Genomic DNA, 15,470 nt, shown 5'->3' with positions numbered 1-15,470 from the left:
TCAAAAAATAAAAGAATGGAATAGGGGGTGGAAATGCTAATTAGCCCCTGTCAGAATTCCTGCTGCTGATGAAAGAATTCACAGTATGCAAATCAGGCTGAAGCTACCCTGACTGTGTCAGGCCTTATTTCTACTGATAGAAATTGACAATCTCTGGGTTAAAAGGTAAAAGACGATCTCGCCCCTTTCTTTTCCACAATGCTGTTGTCTTTTTACTCGGACTAGCCTAAGGTATATGAGTTAATAAAAGAAATTAGAAAATCCAGGCAGATCTTTTTTTTTTTTTTAGTATTAATCAGACACACTGTTTGGCAGGCTTTTCTTTTATTCAGGCTAAAATGAGGATTAGTGGCTTCAAAACAGATCTGGGTTTTACATAGGGCAAATGTCTGTTGAGATGCATGTTAAGGGAAGAAAGAAAGGTTGTTTATTCAAAACAATCTCACAGGCTTTGATAACTTTAAAACAAGAGATTGGAAAGATGAATGACTCATTCAGGAATTATTTGAATCAGTGGAATAGAATTTATAAAGGGGGAAAAAATCATGTACTAACACTACTGCTGCTAACAGCAGCAGCAGAAACAACAACAGCAGCAAAGTATATGATATTTACATGCTATATTAAGCCACAGAGACGAATAATTCCTCAGCTGGATAGCAGAGAAGCCAACAGAGAAAATGAAGGTGAAAATATTCATAGCATTTCTTCCATTCTATCTCAGGGTTCATTATAAGCGCTCATATAAGGAAGGTCAGTATTTCAGATGGAATGCAGATCATATACTGTCTTGTATTTGAATGTCTGTTAAGATCAAGTCTAGCTTAAAAATAAACATCTCTAAGAAGAAAGATCACCATCATTCTGAGCAGCTACCGCAGGTCATCTGGTCACTTTCTCCTCCTCTATGGCAATATCTTTCTTTTTGAATGACAATAAGCTGTATGTTTCTGTATGTGCATCGGTAAATATAATTTAGAATAGCAATGCAAACTGACCTGAAGCTCCTTTTATAGAATTATTTGGCTGTGCTTTTCCTTCAGTTAGGAAGGGGCACTTTAATACTGTAATGTATGAAGCAGTCCTCACTTGCAGAGCTGCCTTCAGTGAAGATAGGCAGGATGACAACTGTAGCAACTTGATCAAAACCACATCCCTTTTGTATGTATGTGCACATAATGTTGGTATGTACAAAAGGGATGCAGATTTAAACACATAATTGCCCTCTCCCTGCTGATGTAATTACCTGCTGATGATGTAAAGAAGTAGTGTGGAAATTAGACAAAAAAAAAATTAAGATGTTATCCAGACTTGAAAGGAGGAATTGCACTGCATTTGAGAGCTAGCATATATTTGTTGCATGCAGCTTTAATCCTAGTTATCACCAGTTATAACAATCAACTGTCAGGTAATATGGAAAATGCTTGTCTTCCTAGAAGTCAAGAGAACTGTGTCCATTCAAGAATGGGATGGTAGACAAGATGGGATGGATAATTTGACCTGATATAAATCAACTGCCTACTTGTCCATATCAAGGGTATTGTGCATTGTGCTTCCTATTCTGCAATTCTGAATTGGCCATCAAAATGGGATAACAATAGCCCCTTAGAGACAATATTCATTCCCCAGCTTCTACTATAAGAAACATCTGGAATTGCTTGTTCCTGATGTGACTGTATTACAAATTACATGTTGAATATTTATTTGGGGAGCCTGACTTATCTAGGTCCATTTTGCAGCTGACCACCTACCTTCTTGCTCCCCCTACTGGATTCTTTTTCATGGTTTAAGACTAATCAGAAAAATCAAAAATATGTATGGAAAATATGTTATAATAATTACTACAGACAGGCTATAAGAGGCACAAAGTGTTCATAAAAGATCAAGACAGATGAATTTTCTTAATAAGTGGCTAAAACATCATTGGAATTTCCGGAGCTATTTTGCTGCTCAAGGGTTTTCAATGCAACACTCTGATGATAGAAGAACCACTTCTATCAAATATTAAGCTACTGTAAATTTACTATAATTGAATAATTTGCCTCTTAGCTTTGGTTCACTGTAGCAAGGTTCTCATCACTAAGTGATCGTTCTGCAGTCTGTTTCAATATATATCATGTCAGACAAGCCTCATATATAGTACCACTTACGATTTAGCAATTCCAAAGCCAGGAGACCTTGTAAGAGATCTGGATGATTGACCATAAAGTATGCACATATTTAGTCATATTAAATTACGATTAGGGCTATGTGCTTTAGATTTCAATACAAAATTGATAAATCTTTGCTACTTTAGAAAAGTAGAGTCTTTTTCCAACTCAAATCAAAGATGAGACAAGATGCAAAGTTAAGAGCAAATGACTTGTTGTTTATTTGGAATAGATGAATGCATCTACTTAAGTTTGGATAGAATCTGGAAAAATCAGAGCTGTAAAATATTTATCCCTTGGATCTAAGCAAGGCAAACCAGCCAGTCATGAAATTAACAAATGAGAGGCAATGCCTACCTTGATTTGATCAGGAATTCATTTCTGGAATACTTCAAAAGAAACCCCATTGTAGCAGGTGAACAATCAGTGAACAATCAGAGCTACTATTATGTGGTCTTACTATAAATTACATTTGATGTTCTTCGAAAGCATGAAATAATAATGTTTCCATTATTTTGGTGGCTTTGGGTCAATATATAAACCAATATATAGATTTACATATTTTGTTAGATCACATGTAGGATTTGACCCAAGGAGTTTGCAGAGAAAATTGTCTGTAATAGCAATAAAATTATTTATGCAGATATATATCCAATCAGGCTACTTATCAGAATATATCCAGAACCACTCTTGCCTCTGGCCTTTCCTTAAATACTGTACTGTGTTCTGACCTGTTTTGAACTAAGCCTAGATATAAAACTGTGTAGAATTTTTTTTGGAAGGGTTTGCACATCATTGAATCAAAGTTTGTCACTACACAGCTATTTCTATTAAACTCCTTTTAACACAGGACATGAAAGAAATTTGCTTTTACATAATGGCTGACTTCTTAGAGTTCAAAACAAAAAAAGTTGGATTTTGTTTTGATTTGTAATGGCACCCATAACTTAGAACTTTGCTTTTGAAATAAGATTTGAACTTTTTAAAGTAGAAGTGAGATTTAATGAAGAGCCTGGATATCAAAAGAAAGAAAAAAAGTTGTGTGACAGAGCTCTTTTTGACTGGAAGATGGAGAGTACAGTGGAAGCCTGGATAAGGAAGCAATTGGGATGCTATTGAAAGGAGTCAGACAAATTATTAGATTAGGTTGATTGTCTGTTTGGCAGACAGCAGCTGGGAGGTTTGATGTGGCCAGAAAGATTGCAAACAGGGTCCAGGCAATAAGGATGGTGTGGACCAGGAGTGTCAAACTCAAGGTTGGGGCTGAATCCGGCTCGTGGTGTACTTAGATCTGGGCTGCAGGGCTGCCCTGGAAACAGCAAAGGACCGGCCCATGGTGCTTCCGCCAGTGAAAATGGAGCTCGGGAGCTTTTTCACTGGCAGAGGGTTGCAGGAAGCCATGACAGCTGAAAATGGAGCTCAGGAGCCCATTTTTTCTGGTGGAGCGCTTGGGCCACCACAAGCGCCCCTAACACAAATGACATTGAGCTGGCCATACCCACCCTGGTCATGCCTCCCCATCCCCTGAGGACAAACACAACCCTGATGCGATCCTCAATGAAATTAAGTTTGACACCCCTGGTGTAGAGAACCATTAGCCTATGAAAGTAAATAGCTGATTCCCACAAAGGAAGAACAATAGAAGAAGCTAAAACAGTAAAGATCATGATGACATTGCAGCTGAAACACAAGATGAAGGGACAGTGGAAGATAGTGAGATACAGATAGAGTTTGGTTTGGTATAGAGATGTTAGGGGTGAAGGAGGCAGAATGGAAGAAAGGCATGAGTGATATTTTTTTTTTAATTTCTTTTTGTCACAACAGTATACACAAACAATTGTCATAGATAAAACAACATATTTTGAAGAAAATATATACATATATGTAAAAAAATATGCATCAACTATATCAATTTGATATGATGAAGGGAACAATAGGACAGGAACGGTAGGCACTTTTGTGCTCTTATGCACGCCCCTTAATCATGATATCATAATCATAATCATGACAGATGGAGTGGTATGAGGATAGCAAAAGATGAATGAAAGAAAGATTGGGAGCTTTAAGAATGAAACTGAATGTGGAAACTAATACTATAGTATCTATAGCACTAGTAGGAAAGTTGGGATTAGTAACAACAAATATCCAGTCTGGCTGTTGAGCTATCCTAAGGGGAGTGAACAGTGGAAAGGGAGATGGGAAATTGACCTGCCTATTTCTTGTTTAGAACAGAAGTCTTCAAGATAGGCTGCTACTTTGGAAATGAAAACACAACAGGAAGGCCATACCCCATTCCAAAGTATGGGACTGAGGTATTTTGTGAGTTCAGGTCACACAATATAATTGTTAAGCCTTAGACCCTGATGGCAAACCTATACCACCTGTGGCACGCGTAGCCATATCAGTGGGCACATGAGCTCAGCTCCAGTGCACATGCACACACTGGCCAGCTAATTTTCGGGCCTTCTGGGCCCACCAGAAGTAGGAAAACAGGCTGTTTCCTGCCTCCAGAGGGCCTGGGTGGTGGTGGGGAAGACCCATTTTTCTCTCTTACCTGGCTCCAGAGCCTCTCTAGGAGTCTGGGGGAATGGAAAACTGCCTTTCCCACCCCTCCCCAGGCCCTCCGGAGGCCTCTCTCTCTCTCCAGGAAACGTCACTTCCTGTCCAACCAGAAGTTGGTAAACGGGCCATTTCTGGCCTCCAGGGAAATGGGAAAGGCCATTTTCCATCCTCCCAGACTCATAGAGATGCTCTGGAGACAGATAAGAAAGAAAAACGGGCCTACCGGGCCATCGTGTGTCGGGGGGGGGGAAGAGTCACATGCGCATGCGCGGGGGTAGAGCGCATAAAATTATGGGTGTGGGCACGCACACGTGTGATCCCACCCGCCCCTCCCCCTTCCTGGCACGTGATGGCAAAAAGGTTAGCCATCACTGCCTTAGACAAATGCAAGCAGGTCCAAGGGACTGGATGGACTACAATACAAGTGTTGTGTATATTGATAACCATGGGAGCTCCAAAAGAAAATTTCATCTTAGATAGGAAACTGAGAATCATAGAGGCTTGCTTGTTGTTGGAATGAGAGAATAGGGTGGTCCAAGAATCCTTGTATCTCAGTGAAAATAAGAAGCAGAGGTTCAGGGGTTAATAAAAAGTGGAATGTGAAGGTTATGGTGGGTTTGGCTGTGGTGAGGGAGGAATGGACACCAGTGTCAAATTGGAAGGGAGTGTGAATATAATAGTGATCAATGGGAATTGTGAGGATGGATTGGGACTAGGGATAGAAAGACTAAGGAAGAATCAAGAAGACACAACATGGAAGACACAACATACTTAGGGGAGATTGAGATAGAGAGAAAAGGAGAGGGCTAATAGGTAACTATTTCCAGTTTTGCCTCATTTATGGCTGTAGGTGGCCAAATTGCTGTGCTAGTATATAAAACAAGACAACAAATGTCCATTACTTTATTGTGGACAAGCATGCAGTCCCAGTGTATATTACTGAAACCAGGCTGGAGAAGAGTGACAATACCTCACACAGTTTTGGGGCTGCAGCAGCCATGATCCTAACATGTGGGAAGTGGGGAAAGAATGACTGTACAAAAAGATCTGATATTCCTAGCAAAGAGATAACTAGCTGTTATCTCAAACAAAATGTCTGTGATGTTGCAGTAGCAGGACAAATAACAATCAGTCATGCATACTGTTTATTCTTCTTCATGGAGGTGTTTTTCGCCTCTGAAGTTTCATAGGGCTACTGGTGGATTACGACTAGCTGATGGTGATGCTATCTTCAATCTCCATATCTTGGATGAAGGTTCTAGGTTTGTGCAGAAATTCATGGCCACCTTGGCAACCAGATTTTTGCCCCAAGTGACAGCTGGTCTAATGCATATAGTCAACAAAACTTTATATCTGGTTTAAAGTTCTTATTAATTTGTTTGTTTGTTTGCTTGTTTTAAAATTCTACACCACCTGACTCTGGAAAGAGTGTCAAGTACTTCGATGCTTGTGATTGATTATTAGCCCTTAGTTGGTAACTAGTCTTGGCCCAGGCCAAGATGAAACATCTGAATAAATTTCCTCCTCCTCCTCCTCCTCCTCCCCCCTCCCCCTCCCCCTCCCCCTTATGTGCAGGAAGTCATGAGTCCAAGCAGTTTAAATGAATATATAGGGTTGGTTTTTTTGCAAACTTCAGCTCTTTACAAGCATCTGAATTACTAACGGTCAAAGCAAATTGGCAGTAGATAAGAGTCAACAGAATTCAAGGTGGGCTGGACTTAGTGAATAATGAATGAAACCATGATAATTAAACATAATTATGGATCTTATTCAAAGATGAAAAATTAACTAATGTTGATGGATTTTGACAAACATTCTTAGGAGGCAGGGATTCTGTAATAGTTGATATTTTTGGCACAGAATTGAAAACAAAATGGAATGAGTAGTTTCCATACTACTAAGTGCATACTATTTGGATAAGCAGTCATACTTCTGAAGAAAAAATAAGTTCAAAACAGATTTTCACACACAAAAAGTGAAGTAATGCAATAATACTTTTACATTTACAAAAATATTCTCCTTAACTTTGATTCTTCATATCATATCAGATTTTGAGATATTTTTCTTCCTTGCTGTTCACTGTTGTCAGTTTTTGGATGAATATTAAAATTTTACAGTAAATCTGAGGGAATCAGATTTTATCTGATTTATTTAATTATTGTCATTTCAGCAGTATTCAAAACTTATTTTCTTGAAAGATTTCTCTAAATTAGCAATATTTATAGTCTCGGAGAAGAAATGCAATTTCCACTCATCTATTTATATATTGATCATAATAATGAGTGCAATCAACAAGTAGAGCTGTTGTGAAATATTACTGACATTACACATGAACACGCACACACCACACACACACACACAAACATGTACATGCCCATTAAAAGGAATCAAAATCATGGATGTGTTATGTGTGCAATATTCTGCTTTGACATTTTAATATTTTGCTTTGACACCCACTAGCATTTCTTTGGCCAACAATGTCAGATAGAAAGATGAAAATACATTTACATATGTGTTTGCAAAACCATCAGTCTTGAAGTGATGTATTTGAATCGTTAAATGAAAAACTCATGAAATAGTCCCATATGTACAATGAAGATGTATAAAATATTTTTATTTAAACACACAGATACCCAAAACTTTTAATAATAATAGCAATTCATTTCTTTTTACTCTGTACATTTAATTTAAGGGTATTAGGAAGTATTTATTTAAGGGTATTAGAAATATATCAAGAGAGTGAAGAAGATCTTAAAGTCCAAACTCAGTGGAGGAAATACCATTAAGTCAATTAACACCTGGCAATTCTAGTCATTAAATACACAGCTGGAATAGTGGATTGGGCTCAAACAGAATTGAAAGGCCAGGATAGGAAGACTAGAAAAATAGTAACAATGAATCATGCTTTTCATCCATAAAATGATGTTGCAGACTTACCAAGGACTTACCATGGAGCATAAGTAGGTGTAGAATGTTGCAACTATGCCAGAAAGTTGAAGAAGAAAAAAAGGCATTTGAAGAATATCTGAAGAAAATTAAGAATATGCATTGCAGTTAGTATACAATGAAGGCTTACTGAGTAACAGACCAACAGAGAGAAATACCAAATGAAGATTAGAAAAAAGACATGACGTGGCAAAATATTACATAGCCAGTGCATAAAATAATAGCAGGCAAAGCAGTTAACAATAAGACCTGGCAATGATTAAGAGCAGGAAAACTGAAGCAAAAGACAGAGGCACTGATTCTGGCTGCATAAGACCAAATGCTTGCAAAGCCAGAACTGAGAAGAGAAGCAACAGACAGCAAATGCTGCCTCTGAAAAGAAGTTGAAGAAACAGTAGATCATCTAGATTGCAGAAAATATGACTTCTGTAACAGAATCATCAGTTACTGGTAAGTACTTTACCTGACTCTGTGGTCTCTTCCCATAATCCTAAAAGCTTTAACCAAAAACTTTCCACTATTGACCTCACACCATTCCTAAGAGGACCATAAGGGGCGTGCATAAGCGCACAAATGTGCCTACCGTTCCTGTCCTATTGTTTTTCTTTTCTTCTTCCTACATATATATAGATGCTTATACCTCCCAATATTTACTCATATATATGTTTATATACTATAAAATCTTTTTATATGATGTTGTGACAAAATAAATAAATAAAAATAAAATCTATAGCAGCTAGCTGCTGCAAGAAGATCACACAAATTGACTACAGACAATAGTATAACAAGGTAGCATTGGAGTATCTGCCAGAAAACCATCTGCTTACAAGAACCAGAAAATAGACAAAGTAATTGAAAATGAAGAAGTTAAAACACTCTGGGTCCTTAGAATTCAAGTAGACTACACTTGCCACATCATGTCACAGACTTAAAAATTGTTGATAGCGTCTGAATGTGGACTGGATAGTGGACATGGCAGTACATAGATGCAGCAAAATAGAAGAGAAAGTACTAAAGAAAATCAAACAAATACACAGACTTGCAAATGGCAAAGAAAGCAAAGTTAGTACCAATAGTAATAGGCACCATATAGTAGGTGCAATCCCAAAACATCTGGAGCATCACTTGGACACCAGCCCCATTAACAAATGCCGTGTCAGTCAATTGCAAAAGGAAGCTTGCATGCTGCAACAATACTTTTTTTTGGGGGGGGGGGCAAATTTTTTTTATTTTTTTCCCCATAATAATTCCCACAATTTGACCAGTGTACAATACAATCACTTATACAACAATCGAACCTATACTCAAATTATGCTCAATCCGGGCTACTCGACCGCCACTCCCTCCCTTAATCCTTTCTACCCTTCTCATCCTTCTTCGACTTTCCCCACCATCCTTCTCCTTTCCTACTTCCCCTCCTCTTTCCCACTTCTCACTACCATCCTTTCTAACCCTCTATCTTCTCCTCCTTCTCCTCCTCCTATCCTTTCTTCTCCCTCCCTTCTTTCCTACCTACCTACCTACTTTCTTCCTTCTTTACTCCTCTTTCCTTACCCTTTCCCTTCGGGAGTGGTTACCGAGCAGCCCCGACTTTACACCATTCCACTTGTTTAATTCTACCCTTATTTCTGTACAATGGCAATCAATAATCTTCCCCTCCCCCCCCCATTTCCCCCCCCAACAATACTTTTAACACCATCAAACAACTTCTTATCCCAGGTCCTTAGAAAGGACTTGAGAGTTGGATGAAAATGCCAAATCCAAATTTGGCTGACCATGCAAGGAGTCATAACAATAATAAATGCAATAGTAATTTAATTTTTAAAAATAAAGACAGTAACTACACACACACACACACACACGCACACACACACACACACACGCACAGAGACAATGTTTGGACCAATTTAAATAAGAACTCAGCACTGAAAAAAAATATTTAAATTGATGGCAGCTGATCTTTGAGGAAAATAACTAAGAAAGTTCTCTATTACCTGCTTATATTCAGATGTCGGAGAGACTTGGAGGATAAACTACTTTTGAAAAATCTTCTCTGAGGGCCATAAAAATTAGATTACTCTGAATGCTTGGAGGAGGAGAAATGTGGCTGATCCTAATTGTTAAATTCGGGCAATAACGAGGCAGGAGACCAGGATAGTGACAACAGCTCTTTACTATATGGTGAACCCAGCGGCTCGGGCTGGGAAAACCCTCTCTTTATATACAGTTTAGCCAGAGGCTTCATCCAATCAGCAACGTGCTTTTTCCCGCTCAGTTTTCCCTCCAAAACTCTTAAAGATACATTACACTCCTTCCCTCCCAGAGAACACTTTACCAATATTTACATAGAATTAACATCTTATTTTTCTACGTAATCACGCAAGTAGACTGGGCGTCTCCTGACTCTTTCGGACCTGCGCAATTCATTTTCTGGGAGTGAGTCGAGCTGACCGGAGGGACTGTTTGTTCCTCTCAGCTCCTCCTCTAGGCCATCCGGCCCTGGATTATTTGCAGAGTCGTCCCTGCTGTCTTCAGGAGGAACCGGTTGGCGTCGCTGGACCTCCTGGAACTCAGATAAGTCCCGCGTTTGCCCGGGTTTGAGTCAGCTGTGGATTCAAACATTGGATAGTCAGGGCCTGTTTCGTCTGATTCTGATTTACGGTTATCGTTTCCTTATTTGGTCTATGTGGCGCTTCCATACCCGGCCATCCTCTATCTCTACTAGATATGATTTTGGTCCTGTTATCTCTAGGATTTTCCTGCTAACCAGGTCGGGCCCTCGCTGTAGTTGTGTGCCCACACTAGGTCGCCTACTGCCATCCCTCTTGTTTTACCGTGTGCCCCTTTGTAACCGTCTGGTGTGTAGTTTGGGTTTAAACGGTCTAGTGGGCACCTAAGCTTCCGACCCATTAATAGCTCTGCCGGGCTGCGGCCAGTTGTTACACAGGGGGTTCTGTGTTGGACTGCTAGGAATGTATCGATTTTTGTTTGCCAATCGCCTGGCCTGATTCTGGACAATGCTTCCTTTGCGCTCCGAACGAAACGTTCTGCAAGGCCGTTAAATCGCAGGGTGGAAAGGCGCCGAGAGGACATGCGGATGCCCTCCTCTGCCAAGTACCCCTCAAACTGGGTTGCCGTGGTGCGGGCCGTTATCGGAGACTAAAGTGTCGGGCAACCCGTGGGTTACAAATAGGTGCCGTGGGACTGAAATCACGGCCTCGGCTGTCATGGATCTCATGAGAATGATTTCCAGCCATTTGGAGTAGGCATCGACTACTACCAGAAAGGTTTGGCCGTGGAAGGGCGGCAAAATCGATATGGATCCTAGACCAAGGGCCCTGGGGTCTCTCCCATTCCCGAATCGGGGCCGTTGGGGTAGCGGTCTGGACTCCTGGCAGGCCTGGCATTTCCCTACCCTTTCAGCAATTTCCGTGTCCATTAAGGGCCACCACACATAGCTTCTCGCTAGACCCTTCATTCTCACGATCCCTGGGTGGCCTTCGTGAAGGAGCTCCAATACCTTTTCCTCAATTTCTCCGGGATCACCACTCGATCCCCCATAGCAGGCACCCCTTGAGCTGAGAGTTCCCACGTTTTTCACAAATTCTTTAAAACGCCGCCCGCGCAGCGGGCCAACCTCTTTGTACCCAACCAATTACAGTCCTTATTGTAATGTCCTTGTCTGAAGCCGAGCCACCTCTTTGGATGTGACTGGGCCAGAGTCCAAGAGTCAATTAGCAGAACTGGTGTCCCGGAGTGGGGTCTTGATAGTCTCTGGTAACGGGCATCTGCTCAGGCGTCTGCATGCCTAATTCCTTCCTGGCCGGTGTAGTAGTTTGTAAGAATCGCCGCTAGGAAGATAGTCCATCTGGTCAGTCTGGGCGAAAGTGCCACGGGCGTTGGGCGATCGCCTGCCAACAGGCCTAGCAAGGTCTATGGTCCGTGATGATCTCGAAATCACGACCAAATACATATTCATGGAATTTCTTTACTCCGGAGACTATAGCCAAGGCTTCCTTATCTAGCTGGCTATAATTCCTTTCAGCTGATGACATTGTTCGGGAGTAATATGCAATAGGGGCTTCTGTGCCATTTGGCAACCTGTGGCTGAGCACAGCCCCCACCCCATAGGGAGATGCATCGCAGCTTAACACTAATGGCAGTGTGCCATTGTATTGGATAAGGAGGCTATCACTCGATAGGAGATTCTTTAACCCTTGGAATGCCCTAGCTTCCGCCTTTCCCCAAGACCATGCAGCCGTCTTTGCTAGTAATTTATGAAGCGGCTCGGCTACTGTTGCCTTATTTCTTAAAAATACCGCGTAGAAATTGACCAGACCTAAGAATGCCTGCAACTCCGTTTTGTTCTTTGGAACCGGGGCCTTCCTGATGGCCCGTACCTTGCTTTCAGTGGGGTGAATCCCTTCCCTGTCTATCCGGTAGCCCAGGAATTCCACAGATTCAACCCCGATCTGGCATTTGTTCAGTTTAACTTTGAGACCGGCAGACCGGAAAATGCCCAAAACTTTTCGCAGCCTTACCCCTAATTCCTCTAGATTCTCAGCGGATACCAGTACATCGTCAAAGTATGGTACCACCCCTGGTAGTCCCTGCAATAGCCGCTCCATTAGGTTCTGAAATAACCCTGGAGCCACACTAACCCCAAACTGTAACCGGGTACACTTAAAAGCCCCTCTGTGAGTCACAATTGTCTGCGCTTCGGCTGTGCTGCTATCTACAGGCAGCTGTTGATAGGCTTGGGTCAAGTCTAGTTTGGCAAAAACCTGCCCTTTCCCCATTGAGTGCAGTAAGTGCTGTACCACCGGACGGGTAAGCACTCTTTTGCAACGCTTTGTTAAGCGTTGCCTTATAGTCAGCGCAAATCTGGACCGACCCGTCCGGTTTGACTGGGGTGACTATAGGGGTCTCCCACTTAGCATGGTCAACTGGCACTAGAATTCCCTGGTTTACTAGCTTGTCCAGTTCCCGGTCAATCCTGGGCTTTAGGGCGAACGGGACCCTCCTAGCCTTTAAACGAATAGGGGCAACTTGTGGGTCTAAGTTAAAAGAAATAGGGGTCCCTGTGTACTTGCCCAGGCAGTCTCTGAAAACGTCCCCAAATTCCTTCATGAGTGCGTCTTTGAGGTTGACTTCGTTTCTGAAGATTCCAGTCACTCCCATGCCCAATGCTCGGAACCAGTCCAGTCCCAACAAGCTTGGCAGGGTCCCATCGACTATGGTGATGGGCAGAGTTTTCTTGTATTGTCCATACTCGACGTGGATGGACGTTACCCCTCGAACAGGGATGCGATTCCCTTGGTAGTCTTGTACCTTTAAGTTCTGTGGTTTCAGCTTGCGCTTTGCGAGGGCGGGTAAGGCTTTCACGAGTGTCCCAGGACATGATCGTGATCGCTGAGTCCACGTCCACCTCCAATCGGCACGGCACCCCCTCAATCTTTGTTTTCGTAAAGATTTTTTTCTCTAGGCGTGTTGCTGCGTGACCCACTCTCACGGCAGTCTGGTTCAACTTCGCGCCTTTTTTGAGTTGGCCAATCACGGGCCGGTTCGGCGTTCCCGCGCTCTGGTTGGTCAGTTTGAATTTTTGGCGGGAAGGTTGGGGTGCTCGACAGGCCTGTGCTATGTGCCCCTTCCTTTCGCACCGCCGACAAGTCGCATCCTTAAATTTGCATTGTTGTCGTTGGTGTTGCCCTCCACAACTCGCGCAGTCACCCCGGTCTTCTTTCTCCGGCCTCCCGGTGTGGAAGACTCCTTCCTCCTCCTCACCGTCCGACTCGGCCTGGACCTCTTCATTGTGGACCGGGGTTGATTTCGCACCAGCCGTTGGTGCGACCTGCTTTTGTAGGGTTTCCGCCGCTTGGGTAGACATCTCATGAGCCCTGGCTTCATCCAAGGCGTTTGCCAGCGTCAAGTTGCTTTTGGACAGCAGCCGCCGTCGCAAACGGATGTCCCTGACCCCACGAATGAGTTGCTCCAGCAATGCCTCTTCCAAGTCTCGGTACTCGCAATGGTTCGTGGCTTTCCTCAGGGCTGCCATGTATACGCTGATGGACTTGCTGTTGTGACCCAGGTTCCTGGACCCAGACTCCTGGACTCGGATGATTCAGAAAATGAGGGAGAAGACCTGGCAAGCCCTGTTTCTCTTGAGCCCTCTCCCTCCCTGGCACCCACTCAAAGGGAGGGGCCGGCACGGCCTGATTCTCCCGGGCCTTCTTCTGATTTGGCAACGCCCCAAGAACAGTTTTGGAGGGACGCAAGATTACGAAGGCTTGATCGACGTGCGCAGCAGCGGAAGAGTTGGGACAAAGCCAAGTCATAATTGTCATGCAGTGACATCTGCAGAGACTATAAATAGGAGGCGGGACTTCCTGGTTTTTTGTCTCGGACAAAGCAATGAATTTGGCGCGAGCTAACTATTTCATGGAGGGAAGAATATATTCGTGAGTAATTCTGGCCTTATCTATAATTTCCTCGTTATCTCCAGAAACTTGGCAGGCCCGTGGGTAGACGTGGCCAGGACATGTATCTATGTAAATAAAAGGGAAAAAAAAAGGAAGGCCTCTGACGGACTCTTTGCTGGGAGTATTGGGGGAAGGGAAACAGAACACTTGCCCTCTTGCTGCCTACGCTCCCTGAATTCGTACCGTTGCACATACTTGGACGGCGTTGGTGCATAATGGGCTTTCAATACGGTCTGTAGAGTCTGCCATGGCACCGATTGTACCGGCGTTGGCTCCGCCAACGATTCTGCGGTGTCGAAAACCTCTGGACCGCAGTGGCTCAGGAAATACGCTCGCTTCCTGTTGTCTGAGACTCCTTGGAGTTCGTTCGCCTCGAGGAAACACTCGAAACGAGCCATGTATGACCCCCATTTTTCCTTAGCTGGGTCGAATGGCGCTGGCGGTGTGTAGCTGGACATCGCTGCTTTCCGCCCCTTGTTTGCTGGGTTCGCGTCTTCCTGGTGAATTCAGCTTTTTTCCTGGCGCTCCTAGCCTCGAAATCCCATCCTCGTCGCCAGTGTTAAATTCGGGCAATAACGAGGCAGGAGACCAGGATAGTGACAACAGCTCTTTACTATATGGTTAACCCAGCGGCTCGGGCTGGGAAAACCCTCTCTTTATATACAGTTTAGCCAGAGGCTTCATCCAATCAGCAACGTGCTTTTTCCCGCTCAGTTTTCCCTCCAAAACTCTTAAAGATACATTACACTAATGTTCCCGCTTCCTTTGCCATTATCCACAATATCTGTTAGCATGCTTTGCTTTGATGAAACATTAATTGAGTCACCCAACTTGGTGAATTGGAGCAAATTTACTTCATTGCGGTGAACTGTATCAAATCAAATGTTTTTGGTGACTTTTCTGTTGCTTCAGTTGGACTATATACAGTGCTGCAATTTCTCTGTCACATATGGAGAATGTGGAGGGTTGTTGAAAGGTGTAATGAGCTCTCTGATGAGATAGCATTAGTATTGCATTTTCATGCAACTGTCAACTATCAGAGTTTAATCATTTCCTCAACTCTCCATTTCTTTAGTGTGGTGAGCCACCAATCTTGACTTTGCTTCTCTTTTGTGCTTATGAACATTAGAGTCCTGTGCAGGATCTGTAATCATGGGCAGGGGTTCAGTTCAACTCTTATCATTGTGAATATGAAGTCAAAATGGCAGGCATGATTTGGCACACCGAACATACACATTAAAAATGGTGGGGCTTTAATAATCAAGCCATACCTGTCATTGTGACACTATGAAACATCCTTGTGAACAGCCTTGCCACTCTACAGATTAGATAA

General features: G+C 42.8%; 1 long non-coding RNA gene across 4 annotated transcripts in view; it reads left to right on the top strand.

Moving 5' to 3' along the window:
• Positions 1-551: 551 nt before the first annotated feature.
• The window catches only part of LOC131187894 (uncharacterized), a 56,415-nt gene continuing 41,496 nt past the window's right edge, over positions 552-15,470 (top strand). For 3 of the 4 annotated variants that reach the window (XR_009152655.1, XR_009152656.1, XR_009152654.1), the window contains exon 1: positions 552-753. This is a non-coding gene — a long non-coding RNA (uncharacterized LOC131187894). The remainder of the gene's footprint in view (positions 754-15,470) is intronic. The other variant, XR_009152653.1, reaches the window with a different exon arrangement.

This window comes from Ahaetulla prasina, chromosome 1 (genome assembly GCF_028640845.1).
Source record: "Ahaetulla prasina isolate Xishuangbanna chromosome 1, ASM2864084v1, whole genome shotgun sequence".
NCBI lineage: Eukaryota > Metazoa > Chordata > Lepidosauria > Squamata > Colubridae > Ahaetulla > Ahaetulla prasina.
The sequence above is the reverse complement of the archived record's forward strand: the minus strand, read 5'-3'. Positions and strand labels throughout refer to the sequence as shown.